The following is a 16,269-nucleotide window of genomic DNA, read 5'->3' as shown; positions in this document are numbered from 1 at the left end:
ATCCTGCACTGATGCCCTGAAAACCCTTAAAGTGAAAATAGCTACAAAAGGAAGCTGAGCCTGAGGAGAAAAGCACTAGGATGTAGCCAAATATGGCATGAAAATTAACAAATATGTTGGGATCAGTGGTTGATCTCAGCTTCTGCCATTTACATTTCTGCTGGATGTTTACAGTAAGCTGATAGGCAGAATTACTTGCTTCACAGATCACAGACAGTGTTCCAGCAAAATAGGTGTCTAGGAAAATAGCAGATTTATTAGTGTATTCCCTGCCAGAATGGTTTTAAACTAAAAGAGGGTAGATTCAGTCTAGATATCAGGAAGAAATTTTTTACAATAAGGGTGGTGAAACACTGGAACAGCTTGCCCGGAGAGGTGGTAGATGCCCCATCCTGGAAACGTTCAAGGTCAGGTTGGACGGAGCTCTGAGGAACCTGATCTAGTTGAAGATGTCCCTGCTCATGGCAGGGGGGTTGGACTAGATGAGCTTTAAAGGTCCCTTCCAACCCAAACTATTGTGTGGTTCTCTGATTCAAAATAATTTGGGCTATGTCTGAAATTCAAGCAAGCTTAAGATACCAGTTACAGAACTAAACTGACATGGAAAATAATGTGGATGGTTCATTTGGATTTCACTTTCAGAATCCTCTTCTTCACAGTGCAAAGCTGAGAACAAAAAGGGCTTGACAAAGAAATAGCAGGGAAAACAAGGCAAGATTGTACATTTTTTGTTAACTGAGTTGGATCGAGCTATGAAGAGTTACTTTGCGATGGTGTAGTCAGCGTCCACCATCAAATGTGAATGGACCCTGTTTCTAAGCCTTCTTCAAGGATGATAACTTATTATAGAGAAGTTGACAGTGTTAATGTCTCCATTGTTTTGTACCAGAACTTTGGATGTACAGTGCTCAATAAAATCAAAAGACATAAGACTCTAATTGCTCTAAGAAGCAGCTTTAAAATAAATCTATTTCAGATTCAGGTTTGTGTGTGAGGATTTGGGTATTGTTTGCAGGAACTGAGTATTTCTGTGTTCAGTATAATTTGTTCCGTGATTCAAAACCTGAATATAGTAAGTAAATTCTTTATCACTGTGGTGTTTACTTTTTAGAAGGAGGAAGTTATTTTGAACGAAATAAGGCCCTATTAGAATTCAGGTCGAATGAAGTTGACTGAACACTTGTATGCTCTTGTAGTATCATAGTATCCTCTACTGGATTCTAGCTTTGATTTCTTCCATAGAAGTATGAATCTTCAGGAGGATCATCACTTAATCTATTTTATTTTAATTTTTTTTAATATTAGAAGATGTGCTTATACCTACCTCAAAATGTTGTCCTCAGAGTCCACTGACCAGCAATTTCCAATTTACCTTAACATGTAGACTTTGTGATGGGACACTTGGTCAGCATTTTAAAAAAATTCTGAAATTGAATCTGAGATAAACATCTCAGATTTAAAACATGTGCTTTCTATAAGTCCATAAAAATTGCTATAAAATTGTAATGGGAAAATAAAGTCCTCTATTTCCAAAAGAACTCTAGGCAATTGCTAAGGAATTGATGATCCTAATTCAGGGAATAAGGGCACAGATATTACCATTGTATGTCTCAAACGGTCTGTCACAAAGATAACTCGGCAGCTACTTTTGTGACAAATGTTTTTTATTTCTTAAGTTATAGTTCTATTAAACTGATAAATAAAAGTACTCGATTTAGATTTTTCTGTCTCTCTCTCTCCCCCAGAGCATTAAAGCTTCACTTTTTAGCCAAAGTATGGGTAGTCTGTTAAGGTGCCTCCATAATTAAGTTAACTTTGTATTGTGAATACTTAATTGTTTGGGGGTGGTTCTTTACTTTTAAGCCAACAGAGACACAATAAAGGAGACAGAAGGACTTTACAACCCTCTATATGCTGGTACTGAGTCTATTCTGTATTTTTAAGTGTATTTTTGCGGTGTAGGATTTGTCAGTCTCTACGCTGTTCTCTGCCAGTGGTGAAAGCTCTTCAGACTATTTTCAAGATTCTTAAATTGATTACTGGAGCAAAAGCTTCCACCAGAATTTATGCTCTTGATTTTTTAAAATGTGATATCTGTTTAAAGCTGTTTGAATAGCTCTACTCAAAAAGCTTTGCAAGCAGAGACAAATCCTTAAGCACTAGTCATCTTATGATTTCTCACTGCTCTGATACTTAACCGCACTACATAAATGGCAGAAACCCATGGGTAAAGTGTCCTGTTTAGAAACTTCCTACCTATCTTTATCTTGTTCTAAAGGAAGATAAAATTTATCTGACAGAGCTGGCTGGCACTGGCTCTGTTGGACATGGGGGAAGCTTCCGGCAGCTTCTCACAGCAGCCACCCCTGCAGCCCCCCCGCTACCGAAACCTGGCCACGCAAACCCAATACGCCAGTGTAACTCAGATGGTTCTCACCATTCTCTTCAGTTGAACTCTGTGAAGGCTCAAACTGTGCATAAATATGATCTCTTATTTATTTATTTATTTGCCTGACTAGAAAATAGTAGTGCCATAGAATGAAAACTTTGAACCTTTTCAAGTGAAAACTGAATCTTTAGTCTGCAGACTAGCGGACATTTAATAGATAAATGGAGTTCAGGTTAAATGATAATACAGAGCTTAAACTATCTGATTCAAACTGAAATTCTCTGTGATTGGTATAAATATTGCCATTATATCTGATTGCCAAATAATAGAGAGCCTTTCAAAACTGGGTAACTTAAATCCTGTCTTCATAAAATTTGACAACTTTGTATTGATGATTTGCAAATTTACCAAAGATTGATCTGAAGTCCTTGGAATTTGATAGAAGCCTTAGCACTGATTCTAGACGCTAAAACCTCACAGTCTTTGGAGAATATACTTCTCTGGATAAACCTAGAGACCAGAGAGTTAAAGACAGGGAACAATCAAGTTCTTGGACATGACATTGTCAATAGTGTGATAAGATTTAGCCTTCAGCTGACAAAGGCCACAGCTGAGCCGGAGACTTAATACAGCAATTCTCTGAAGACAGTAAGAAAACAGCAGTGTGATGACTTTGAATTTTGGTGCGTTACTGTAGTGCTGTATTACTTGTGAAAACATTTGCATGTCTACTTGGAACTTACGTTTCTGCTAAGACTCTCTTCTAAATGCTGTCTTAATGGCGTTCATATTAGCAACACTGGGCAGATGAGACACTCTAAATTTCTTCCTGAAAGGACCATTATGTTGCCTGTTGTAAACGCATAGTGATTTCTAGGCAGCCTGAACTGGCGTAATTTAGTCTACCTAAAATAACAGTGTGACTGCATTGAGATGGGTATTAGGGAACTTAAATAGCTTTTTCAGCTTCGGAGTTTGCATGAGGTCTTGAGAGCCATCCGGTATCGACATATTCCTGCAAGTACTGGATGAAAGGCATACCTCCTTAGCTATCTTTTATCTCTCTCTTCCCCCCACCCCGCCCCCTTGTTCTCCCCTCTTTTCACTCTCCTGTCTGTCTTCAAAAAAACCAGCTGGATTCATAATAGTGCTGAACCAAGCTAGGTTCCTACTCTGTTCCATTGTGGGAGCATCAGCTCTGCATTCCTGCAGTGCATGGGCAGAGCAACAGATAAAAGATATTTGACTGGATAATGACCTTTAGTTAGATTCAGCATAAACTGACTTTATTCTTAACTTATACCAAGAAAACCAAGTTAAAGAACTGACATACTGTTTGTTGATACTAAAATACATCATTAAAGCCTTCATCTCTATTGTCTGTTAAATGAATAAAAATCTTTTTCACTTTAGATTTAGGGTGAGAAGGGGGTAAATTTAGAGTAGGAACTGGATTTCATTACCATTGGTAAGCTCACTAAGATACTACAGCAAAAGGTGCAAACTATCCTTTATTAAGAGCTTAGTGGTAATTTTCTGTCTCAAGATAAATTATGCTTGCTTAACTTCCAGGTTGATCTCTGCAACACCTCCTGATAAACAATTTTTTGAGATTTATTACTTCACATATGTTCAGTAGCCCAAGCAAATATAGGTTGCAAAGAAATATGAGGGTACTGGAGTTCGTTCCATTTGCACATTTATGGCTGTCATCGCCTTTGATCAATTAATCAGAGTAATAAGAATCTGACAAGGTAGTTTATTGAATAGGGTTGAGCTGAAAAGTCAGGAAAGTTGTAAGTCCAGTGAAACTTGTTTTAGAAAATAAATCAATTTGCAGACCATTCTTCTGGAGTTATATAGCTCCTATGGCACAGTAAAGTTAAAAATCTTTACCAAACATTGGGATTATTCCTGCTTTGGTTGAGACTCGAAGCTGGTGCGCAGCAGTTGACAAGACTTAATACAGGGAATGATGAAGTTGGGTGAAATCAGAGTCATACAAGGTGTAGAAAAACAAGGGAAGGAACACTTGTGTGCAGCTAAGAACTGCAGCTGTGAAGTGTTGAACGGCTTCTGTTCAAGTGTTGTTGGGACTACAACAGTAACAACAGTTTTTTGAAACATTGATCTATCTGTCCATATCTTTCAAGCAATTGTTTTTCAATAGTTAAGGTTTCAGTGCAAGTTGACGTATTTTCCATAGCATGTCTATAGAAAAAAAAAAAAAGTAGTAAACTGCTAAATTATTCTGTTTATTTGAAATAAATCTGTTGTACACCACGGCTTTTATTTTTGATTGAAAAATACTTCTTAAATCTTTATGCCTTTGAGTTTTATATCCATCAGAAAGTTCTTTTTCAACCAAGTAACTTAATGATCCCAGCTTTCCAGTAATGACTCTGGTAGTGGCAGGAAGATCTGAATTCTCACCTCATTTCAGGATGTCATATATAAAAGGTCTTGTGGGTTACTTCAAAATTCTTTGAGGTTGCTTTGAGTGCCATAGCTTATTTTTTCAAGTTATTTTGTGCTTTGTACAAAAAATTAAATTATAGACAGACTTGTATCTGGTAGAAATAGGGAGCCATACTCCTGAATTCATTTAAAACTGTTGATGATTTATGTTAATGTATGATAGCTGATGTATGTGGTGATGTTTATTACAGTGAAACTACTTGGATGAAAATGAATTGTTCTGGCTGGAGGGGCCTTTCAGGATTCTGGTCCAGAAATATAATGTTACTTCATTTAGGAAGAACCATATTGCTTAACCTGTCGAAACCCTTAACAGCAATTCCCGACCAGTTAGCCAGAAATTGCACTCTTGAGCATCTTCTGCCCACCCGTACAATGGTTGTCTGGGAACACAGCAGTATGGATACCCAGCCTTTCTGTGCTACACTAGGTTTTGAGCGAAACTGGTTGTTAAATGCATGACATATCAAGAAATACAACATAAGAATCATTATAATGCTCAGGCTGCTTTCAGAGAGAGTGGACCCATCAGTAGGAATGGTATTGGAGAATGGTGCGAGGGGGACACCTGACACAAGTGCTAAGTAACTGTAAAATTAAGCTAGCAAAGTACAGAATCACATTGTTTGATCCTACATGTAAGATATTGCCACTGACTTGAATTACAAAGAGTTAATATTTACATTCAACACTGTCTTCAAACATATTGTCATCATAAAAACTTCAATATCATAGTTATTTTAACTTGTCACTCCTTTTTGATAAATAATTGGCTTCATTTCCTATTAGAACATCCAAAAAAACCTCCCACATCTTCCATGTGTTGTTTTGCTGTTTTGGGATTTTTGGGGGGTGTAGAGGGGGTTGCCAAACATCATCAAGAATTATCAGTATGAATAATTTTTTCTATTTAAAAGAGCTTCATAGAAACTGAAGTGATAATTAGGATATTCTGCTGATGTTTGGTATCAGATTCACAGTGAGATAAATTATATTTTATAAATTTGCCTCTTTTTTTTTGTTCTTCATTTATTACATGCTAATAATTATTGCTATGCAGGATTACTTTTGACTTGGACCAGGGGACTTTCTTTTCAGATATGGAATTATTTCACTAAGGTTATCTGTAACAGAAATGTAAGCAGTGGGAATTTTTGTCTCTGATCTATTAGGCTTTTGGTACATGTAAGATATTTGTTGAAGGAATTGATATCTTATTCCACCAAAACCAAGCAGCAAGGTAGAACTTTTCCTGTTAGTAGTACCACTCCTACTTCAACTTTCTGCAGCTGCTTTGTATTCAGAAATATGGAATCATATATATATTATATATGATTATATATGTTCTTTAATCATAAATATTTGATATATGCACTTAACATACTGAAGCTACGTTCATCAATTTCTTCTACTGTGCTTGTATAAGAATCAGACCCAGGAATACGTGATGAAAGATTAAAGTAAAATCTGAATCCGTTGTTCATCATCTCTTAGCTAAAATTTTTTCTCAGTTTGAAAGTTATCTTAAAGTGCAATGCAAACTGGAAGAGGTGCTTATTTATTTTGCTGAAGCAATTTTACACTTGTGGTTGGTGATAAACGGCAAAACATTACTGAAGTTGATTAGGCACTGTGCTGATATTTTTCTCAATTTTCAGGGAAACATTAGTTACATTTGCATCTTGTCGTTAAATGAGATAGGAAAGAAGTTCTATGAATTTATTTTCATGACATCATGGCAGAATTAAGATTCTTTAAATAGCAAGGCATCCTATTAGACATGCACGATTTTGAAATTAATTATATGCATTTTAATGAAGGGGAAATACTTTACTGTCACTGCACTGCTGTACTGTTATTGGATGCGTGTATAACCAGATTTTTAATTTCTGCTTTCCACCCCAAGCAATCACGAGTGCTTCCAGAGCACACAGTGCTGTAGGAATTCATACCTTCATTTTTACTGATAGAAGGCTAGACTGACCCGCCACTATGAACTAACTGGAGCAATGTGATTTAAGTGAAAGGATAAAACTGTGAATCTTGGTTTCAAGTAGACTGCCAAATGGTTTTAAATAAGTGACTTATTGCTCTCTACTTTTTAGAACACTTTTTTGTCAGGGCAAGGTGTCTGGTAACTCTCTACCTTGAAGAGTCCAGTCTACATTAAGGTGGTGTTAGGAATAGTATTAAGGCTCTAAGTCTAATAAGTGGGACTGTAATTTCATCATAAATGATGAAAGGTATGATTGACACAATTTTCCTGGTGTTTGAGGAACAAAATGTAGTTTGTGAATATAATGAATTCATTGTAAAGAAAATATTACACACTGTACTTCAGATTTAAAAGCTCTATTTGCTCAAATGGAGGCAAGCTTTTCATAAAACAGATGAATAATGTATGTTACTCTCTTTCTACTAGCTGTTCATATGCCTTCTAGTATCCCATTGTCATTCTAAGACAACTATTTACAGTTTGATACAGAAAGAGATTAAATGCCTCATTGAAGGTCACACAGGAAGACTAACAAAGCCAGGAATTAAAGAGAGATCTGCAATAATCATCTAGTTTCATATTTATTTAACACAATTTCCTAGCACTCCAGTTAGGGCTGTTTGGCTGGGCAATAGCCAAAGTCATGCCAGCTTTCCCCGCGTGACGAGACACCCATGTTTTATTGTTACTTTTAACAGTTAATGTTTCTTCAGCGATGACAAGCTGCAGTCAGAGCTGAAGATGATCTTATACTAGACTGTACCGTAAACTCACATGCTTTTCACAGTGTCTTGGTTCTTTACAAGATCTGATCAAATGTTATTTGTTGTAGTTTAAAAATCAAAAGTTATATTTTTGTCATGCATTTTTTTCCCAGTGAATTTTTCAGTGGACTTTTATTTTTAATAACTTAAGATACTTTTCCATACAATGGAGAAGTACGTTTTCTGAAGACTTATATTTGCCTTCTCCCTTCCCAATTCAAGACAAAAGTGTGAAGACATAGAGGGAAAGGAATAAAAAGTAAAACTCAAATGACTGTTGCTTTCACATTACAATTATTTTATGCTTGAGTAGAAAAACAAAAGAACAGTTCCCTCTTCCCTTTTTGTCATTGCTGAGATCTGGCAGTGGTAACACAGACACACTAGGTATTCCTTCTACATTTGGGAGGATCTGAGCATATATTTTAGGTTGTAAAATCCTATTGAAAAAGGATTTCTCTCTGTCAAATCCTCTTTAAAAATAAAACCAAAACCTAGCAAATTTTTTTCCTAGCCATTCTGTTCATCTTAGGTATGTGAAGCTGGCAAAAAAGAATGGATGATATTTGTGGGTATTTCCACATCTGCTCTCGTTTCAAAGAAACAAATAGTAAGTTCTAGGACATGCATTATTCCCCTAGAAGTCAGTTGAGTTTCCAGTATACCCTTCACAGCTGTTTGACCTTGCTGTTTTCCTGCACATAAAAGCCATATTTGCTATTGAACTGCTAGCTCTATGAGAAACAATCCATCAATTTTACAGATGCTACAAACACTTCAATTCACTACAAAGTTAACAGTATCACAGTAAATCTCACATTACCGGTTCTATTTTCAAATAATTGACTTAGGAACAAGTATTATTTGTCCCAGTCTATGTCCACATCAGGCCGAGTAACTCGTCAGCTCGCAGCTTAGGGAAAAGGGGTGCTCCAGCAGATATCATAGCAAGCTGTAATCCATCTCCCATGTGAGATGGGCAATTTTAACTGAGTCACAGAGAAGACCTGCAAAGCTTCATGGTGACTAGCTTAGTGCTTCTGCCCACATTGGCCAATGTAAAAATAAAAGAATAATTTCTTGTAGCATGGATACTACAGCCTGGCTTTCATCTCTCTTGCATGCCTATCTAAAGGACTGAGTCACATTTTTCTGCCTCAGTGAAGATGTGATTTATTTTTTTATTTTTTTTTTTTTTACACAGTGGGTAAAGTTCCAGAGCTGCGGGTGAGAATACCCACACCAAGAGAAGCCCTACATCTTTGAGCATTCTCCTAGAAAGCCCCTGCAAGCTGGGAAGTATTGAAGGTAGGGCTCTCATAACTTGTTAACTAAAGGGTGATCGTGTGCTCTAGACAGAGTGTGTATAATGATGAACCACTCCAAAATACAGTCTGTTGACTGTGAACTCAGCTCCTCCTAAGCAGAGATGATCTTAGCCCAGGCTAAAGGGGTCAACAACACGGGTACAGGATACCAGGGACCATGAGCAGTTGAGTAAGGGAGATTTTTTGAAAGAACTCCTGAGGTTAATGCTTCAGACATTGCTCCATTGACTTCAGAGTGCCTGCCTCTGCTAGGAAGCATTCGGTGAAGTTCATATATTAATTTCAGTGTCGTTTATATCTAAGCCCCTCAGTAGAGAGACATAAACAATTTTTGAATCTATTCTAAATTGAAGGATTTATAGTGAAATGTTGAGATTTTAATGATGTCAGATTTCATAAATCTAGGGAATGCGGGTGCTGGTATTATCAAACTAAAATTACAAAGGGAGAAAAATATCTGTCTCCTTTGTCATCATTGCAATCACTTACTCCGAGCACTTTGACATAAAAAGAGCGATCGTTTCCTGAGTGCTCATATTATCAATTAAATAATGGCAGAAGTGCAATGTAGCTTATTACTCAATACATATAGATACAGTCATATCGAATGTTCTGCAGCAAAACAATAAAGAATTTATCAAGTGACTTTTTTGTGAATGATCTGTGATCAATGTAGAATTTTCTTGAAGTGAATTCCTTATTTTTAAGTGTATGCTAAATCACATTTATGAATTTCTTTGCCAATTACTGAAGCTGTAACCTTTGTTGAGAACTATCAACTAAGGTTGACAGTTTTCATGTCAGTTTTGAGAAATGAATTTTGCATATATTAGCCTTCTATTCTCACAACTTCATGATGAAATCTTAGAATAGAATGTGAATTTTTTCTTTCAATTGAGAGGTTTCCGCCCCCACAAACAGTATTCTTTGCCCCATCAAGAGCAGTTCTTAGTGGCTGGAACGTGGGTAGAACATAAACAACAAAGGAGTTGTGCCCACAGTAAAATTATTTAATTAAAAAAGCACAATGTTGCTTGGAACGTGGAATTTTCTAGCTGTGCAAAAACATTCTATCGAGGTCAGCAAATAACATGCTTGTCCTAATGCTGGCAGTAATAGAATATAATTCATGTGTTTCGGTGGCAAAAGCTTTGCAATGTGTTTTTAAAGACTCAATATTTTCTTAAAGGAGTTTCGGAATCTGCTGTTTAGGAGGGATAGCAACATTGGTTTGATAATGTGTAAGAGCGCTGTACAGTTTTTTTCTATTCAGTTTTCACAATACAAGTCAACATTAATAGATAGGATATCTATAATATGAATCTATCCGTATGCTTCTCATGAGCATAAACCAAAGATTATCTTTGCCGTCATTTGTAAAAAGTACAGAAAAAAATAGTAACTAGGAAAAGAAGAATTTTATTTTTTTGTGTTGTAATGCAGTATTTTAATCCAATTTTGTGGTGGAAGCTGCAACTTCAACTCATTTTGCCATACTCTCTTGCATTTGAAAGTTAAGGTAGAAAGGCATGCTAGACTAATTTGATCTGTTGTGCCATGTCTTTCAGTACCATAAATTAAATCTAGACATCTCAGTTTAAAAATGCTTGGTTTTGTTAGTCAGAATGTCTTCTCTCCTTATCATAGTTTTGTCCCTTCACTGGTTTAACAATATTGAGCTTATTGACATATAAAATATTGAGTTCATATTTTATTCTTAATCGTTACTGAAATTAACTTAAAGTCAAGAATAATGGATTCCATACTTTGCCCTGACCTAGGAAACGTATATAAATCAAGATATGTTTCTTCTCTTCTTCACATCTGTGTCATGTATAGATTAAGCATATGTTTATATCCATATTATTTTGTATTCATGGCTAAATCACTTGGAAATCTTCCTGTTTGAGGTTAGGGGTAAATTGTTGTAGAATCGTTATGTGCTTAAAATTTAGGCTAAATTTGAAGAACTCTTTGCATATCAATTTAATTACTTGTCCGATATTAAAGATACTGAGGTATCTTTAATAAAGGTTTAATAAAGATTTTAATTATGCCTTTCCAGAGGAAGATAGAAAAACAGCAGAATATTTTCTGTGTCATCCATAAAGTTATTAAGGTGCTAAAAAAAGACACTAAACTTGAGTCTGTTCAGGAACGTGGAATGATGCAGGTAAAATGCGTAACATTTGGGTGGATTTTGAGACTTTGCTAGTCTCATAAACATCCTATGAAGAAACCATGCTGCAAACCTTTCCAGATTTCTAAAGTAAGGTGCAATATATATTCAGTTACGTTGATCTAGGGTTTCCTTCCAATTTTGCACATGCATTTACAAAAAGTCTCATATACTCCATTTAAAATCTCTCACTGAAAGTGTGGCACAGAAGATGACTCTAAGACATACTGAGTTTCCACTATATTACCCTTTGGAGATTCTGAAAGGAACTAAGAGTACTTTAGGTCGCAAACATTTCTACCGTTACCGTAGGTGATGCACTAAAGAGAAACAGATTTGTTCACATCCAAACTTAATGCAGTCTTTTCGCAGAGTGTCCCCCATGTGACCTCACATAAAAGTTGGTGGTTTGGTTTTTTTTTCTATCATGGGACCTAAAAGTACTGCTGAGTCTTCTGATGGACTCTTCATTTCAACCACTGCTTCCATTCCTCTTAGGCTTTTGACCTGAGCTCTGCCTTCCAGCTTGCTATGCGTTTGGCTTGATGAGTTAGAGCTTCATGCTCTCCTGCTCCTATCTTACATATTTTTTTTCCTAACAAAGCAATAATAAGAATAGTTCTGGGATTTTTGCCAAAAGTGACTTCCAGCTCTCAAATAAATCAGGAAATATTTCTACCTTTCTTAAATCTGAAGACTCCAGATTCCTTGGAGGACAAACTGCATTCCTGGATGTGCACAGGGCACTTAAAACTTTAAACCGTGCCTTCACAGAACTGAGAGTGTTTGCAAATCTCACTTCTTGTTTGCTCTGAATAAATGTGGTAGCTTTACAAGCTACCTGCTTTGTCCCAGGCAAAATGGATTATGTTCATCAAATCTCCTTAAAGAACAAGGGAAAATATCCAAGTAGTACTTCATAACCATATGTGTTGTAAAGGGAGCAGCCACTATGAAAATGGAGAGCTTTAGCTGAGTAAAAATCTGGCTTTCCTGTTTCCAACATGGATACATTAATGGGCAATTTCTACTACAGTTCCCGTACTCAGTATACTCTTTTTAAATGTGAAACAATGCTACTTAAAATCTGTAGACTTATATAATATCTGTGATTTTCTGTCACTTTTTTGCCACTTTCCAGGTGCTCTGTAAATTCCATACATCTTTTCTGTGCAGGAAGTGCTTCTACCACTTGTTTTCAAAACCAAGTGTTCTGTTAGCGTGCTATGTATAGTGCAGCCTGCAAATTCTTTAAAGCGGCAAACATTAACTGTTACTTCCCTTAAGTCAGCAGTTGTTTGTGCTCACTCGCTACCTAATCACTATTTCTCCTATTTATCAGCAAAAATAAAGCAAAGCATGAAATAGCTGGGAAGCTCTGCCACGGTCTCTTTTAATGCAATTCTTACATTAAACTCCATGCAAAAACTTTCACAGATGAGCATCGTTCCTAGGGTAAATATTGTAAGAAATAAAGATTAGCCAGGCTATAATGTGCAAGAAGATAGAGTAACGAACCTATTCTTAGTCTCCTATGCCATCGTGTCTCAAACATTTTGAAGAGTTTGATTAGATTGTGAACGGAACAGAGCAGTTTTTCAATCACTGTCTGGCTGAAATCTCATGAGGTCAGACATGTTGGCAAATTTGTAGCATTTGTACAAGAACAACCTCTGTAGTGAACTTTGCAGTTTTAGAGAGCACATCTGACATGATTGTTTCAGTCATGTGCAAAATTTTGGAAGAAAGCAGCAGAAAATGTCAATATATTCAATCTGTCACACAGGCCTAGGCTGATCAAGATTTTTAATTAAAAGTTTTAACCAATCTGTAGTAAAATTATGATGATGATGAAGAAACTGTGAAATAATGTTGCTTTTTTTCCTTCAACTAAAATTTTTATTAAAGCTAGCTTGTATTAGTATACAGCAGACAAATTAGTCCCATAACAGATATTAATAAATATCTGACATAAGGAAGCCTTTAAATCTATGATTTGGTCAATATTGCTCTTACTTTCTTTGAACAGATAAGAGGGAGGTAGTTATTTGTGCACTATAGAAAAGGGATCAGGAGAACTATGGGCTTTACTTATTTATGGTCACTTCTACAGCTTTTACAATTACTAAGCGATGCTTTGAATACCTCTGTGCATAATTCACAGACGCACTGAATTTCCATCTTCAGTTTATTTTCTGTTTACCAGAAGCTGTGAATTTAAACTCCTTTTTTAATAATACCCTTTGCAAATTTAATAATAAATAACAGCTTGCCAAAGCATATAGGGCATCATATTGCCAAACTAAAGAAATTAGACCATGTATAAAAAAATCTATTTAATGGAATTTTTTGTCAAATGAAAGATATTTTTTTTTCTGCCACCATAATAATGCCTTTTTATGTTGGGATAAATGTCAAAACAGGTTTATATTTTCCCCAAAGTTATTGTGTTTAATCTTTCTAGAAACTTCATCATAAGTAAGAGATTGTACTCAAAATGAATATAGAACTCATTTTTCTGGCCCTGCTAACACTTTGGCAAGTTTGAAATCTGAACTTTCTTTTAAATGAAATAGTTCTACGTATTTCAGTGTTTGGTACTCTCATTGGTATAAGGAGGATCTCACTTAGTTGTAATCTTGTTGCAAAAGCTAAATCAAATCTTCCTTCCTCCCTCGGTCTTATAAATTAAGGTATTTTGTTGATGTCCTGCCCTTTAAGGTAATATTTATTTCAACAGCTGAAACAAAAGCATTTGAAACCTGGAATGTAATGGTGAGAGGGACGCAAACTGCATTGCACAGGGCAGTAACTGTTGTCTCCACAAAAGGCCGATACCGGAAAGCAAAGGCTCTAAGTGCCTGTTTCATTTCTTTTGAGTTTCCGTTAAACTCTAGAAAATAATATATTCTCCTGCAGTTTCCTGAACTGTGTTCACCATGTCTGGGAAAGAATAACCTATTCCTATTACTTCTACTATCTTTATTGTTTCCCTAGATTTGCTGCTCATGCTGTGAAATATAAATTCCATTTACCTCTTGCAGAAATCGCTTTTGTGTATTTCTAAGTGGTTCTATTGATTTAATTGGCGAAAGGGAATGATCAGCAGGGCCTTGGCTTCGTAAGAATAATTCCTTAGAGAAACTGTGTTTTAGTGAATTGTGAAGTGTCCAGAGGCTCATACGGTTTCCTGCCTGGAGGCCAGGACCTCAGTTTCTTGATACCTAAATAGCTCAGCAGCTGGAATCCTTGCCATGGTATTGCAAATGAGTGAAGGTTGAAATATCTCTCTCACTTCCTAATATGTGTCTCGCTTCCTAATCCTATATATCAATTTTGAAATATTAAAAATGTATTTTGGACTTCAATTTTTGCAACTAAAATATTCTTAGAAAATTCAGGTGCTCGATTACTGTAATATGCATCCTATTTACAAAGTTCAGCATACAATAAAAACCTGCATTGTAGATAAATTGGGTCCATATAGAAACAAACATTTGTAGTGTCTCTATCAATATAATGCTATGTATTGCTGATGTTCATGCTTACCTCCAGATCTGCAGTTTGGGCGAGGGGGGGGAAGCAGACACAAATTCTGGCAAACCTTTGGAGAAAGAAAAGTAAATTCCACAGTTAAAAACCCGTTCCTGAAAACCCACTGCTTTAGGCAATCTCAGCTTTAAGCATAGGGGTCCTTATATGACAGTAGTTCCGTAAACATGAGGGAACAGGTGGTCACCAAGGTCCAAGGAGTACAAAATGTTTAACACCTTAGGGATTGAAATCCTTTGCTTAAATGGTGTTTGTGGAAACCATTGAAAAATCTCAGGTTGTATTTTCCACTGCTCTACCTTTCTATAAACTGTTAAAATGTAATAAATAAGGAAAACACAAGACATGTAGAGAATGATGTACAGAAAACAATTTAATATCTATATTACCTAGTGCAGCAGTGTCTATTGCAAAATATGAAATAACTTTACACCCATCAAAATAATATCCCTATATTAAAAGTCCTTTTACTGAAGCGTGCATAATCCTACTCTTTGGAAATCTGGACTTGATACTTTGTTTCTATTTACAGCACTTTCAAATTATTTTGATTGCTTCTAACTTAATAGTCTAATAATATCATCTGATACAGGTTTCTCATGATTAGAACTACCTCAAAAAAGATTTCTCATGGAGCCTTTCTTGTATCCTGGTGCAGCTCCAATGTCTGTCCGTTCCTCTGTCTCTCATATATCTCCTGTACTTCCTACCAAAATCTCTTTCTTTTATTCCTGCCTGGGAAATCATTCAGGGTACCAGCGTTTTAAACACGGCTGGGAGACAGCATTGTTAAGCTGGAATGCCTTTGTGGCTGCTGTCAAGCTGGTTTTTGACCTTTGAAATATTGGCTCCAGTAACGTGTTTGGGATATCTATGTAGTTCCCTTAAGAATTTGCCGTTTTCGTAAAATTAATAAGGTTCTGTCCATTAATTACTATTTCAAGCTGGTCTGGATACACTGTTCAGAATTAGGCAGAGAAATGCTGTTCCCCTGAATTTTGAGGCGTTGAGTGGATCACTGCTAGCAAAATTATTTCATGACTTCTCAAGTAAAAACAGCTTTCTTGGGTTTGGAATTTTTGGGGGGGGGTTTGGCAAGGAATACAGGAAGTGAAGGGAAGGGACCCTTATTATTATGATGGATAACATTTGATAATCTTTTATTCTCTAATCTCTTGAGACGTACATTCTGCTCTCATATCATGTGGTCTGTTATCTCTTAGATGGGACAATTGTCTTGGTGGTTTGCAGATGGAGATAAAGCGTGTGAAGCAGCTACAAGTTACTTCGGGTTACGCTTGAATGTCTAATACGTATTAACTAAGCACAGTAGGTATGTTGTGCTGTGTTCTGCTATATGGAAGATCAATTTGGAAAAAGTGAACTGAATTTAGGCACATTTCCCCAAAAGTTATTCAAGTAGCTTGTCAAGAAAGACAGGTCCATACAGTAGAACTAAGAATATTTAATTCCGTAGGTTCCATGCGTTCAGGATATCCCAGATACGATTGCCAATTATGTACTACACCATAACCTTCACCATAATCTGCCTCAATCACTGGACATACTGCAAGGCGTTGTGT

General features: G+C 36.3%; 1 protein-coding gene across 4 annotated transcripts in view; it reads left to right on the top strand.

Moving 5' to 3' along the window:
- The window catches only part of TENM1 (teneurin transmembrane protein 1), a 736,058-nt gene that overhangs the window by 269,597 nt on the left and 450,192 nt on the right, over window positions 1-16,269 (top strand). For all 4 annotated transcript variants that reach the window (XM_054839650.1, XM_054839648.1, XM_054839649.1 and 1 more), the window contains exon 4: window positions 8,832-8,935. The gene's annotated coding sequence lies outside the window, so the exon portion shown is untranslated. The remainder of the gene's footprint in view (window positions 1-8,831; window positions 8,936-16,269) is intronic.

The sequence above is a fragment of the Grus americana genome, chromosome 12 (assembly GCF_028858705.1).
Source record: "Grus americana isolate bGruAme1 chromosome 12, bGruAme1.mat, whole genome shotgun sequence".
In the NCBI taxonomy this organism is placed as follows: Eukaryota; Metazoa; Chordata; class Aves; order Gruiformes; family Gruidae; genus Grus; species Grus americana.
The sequence above is the reverse complement of the archived record's forward strand: the minus strand, read 5'-3'. Positions and strand labels throughout refer to the sequence as shown.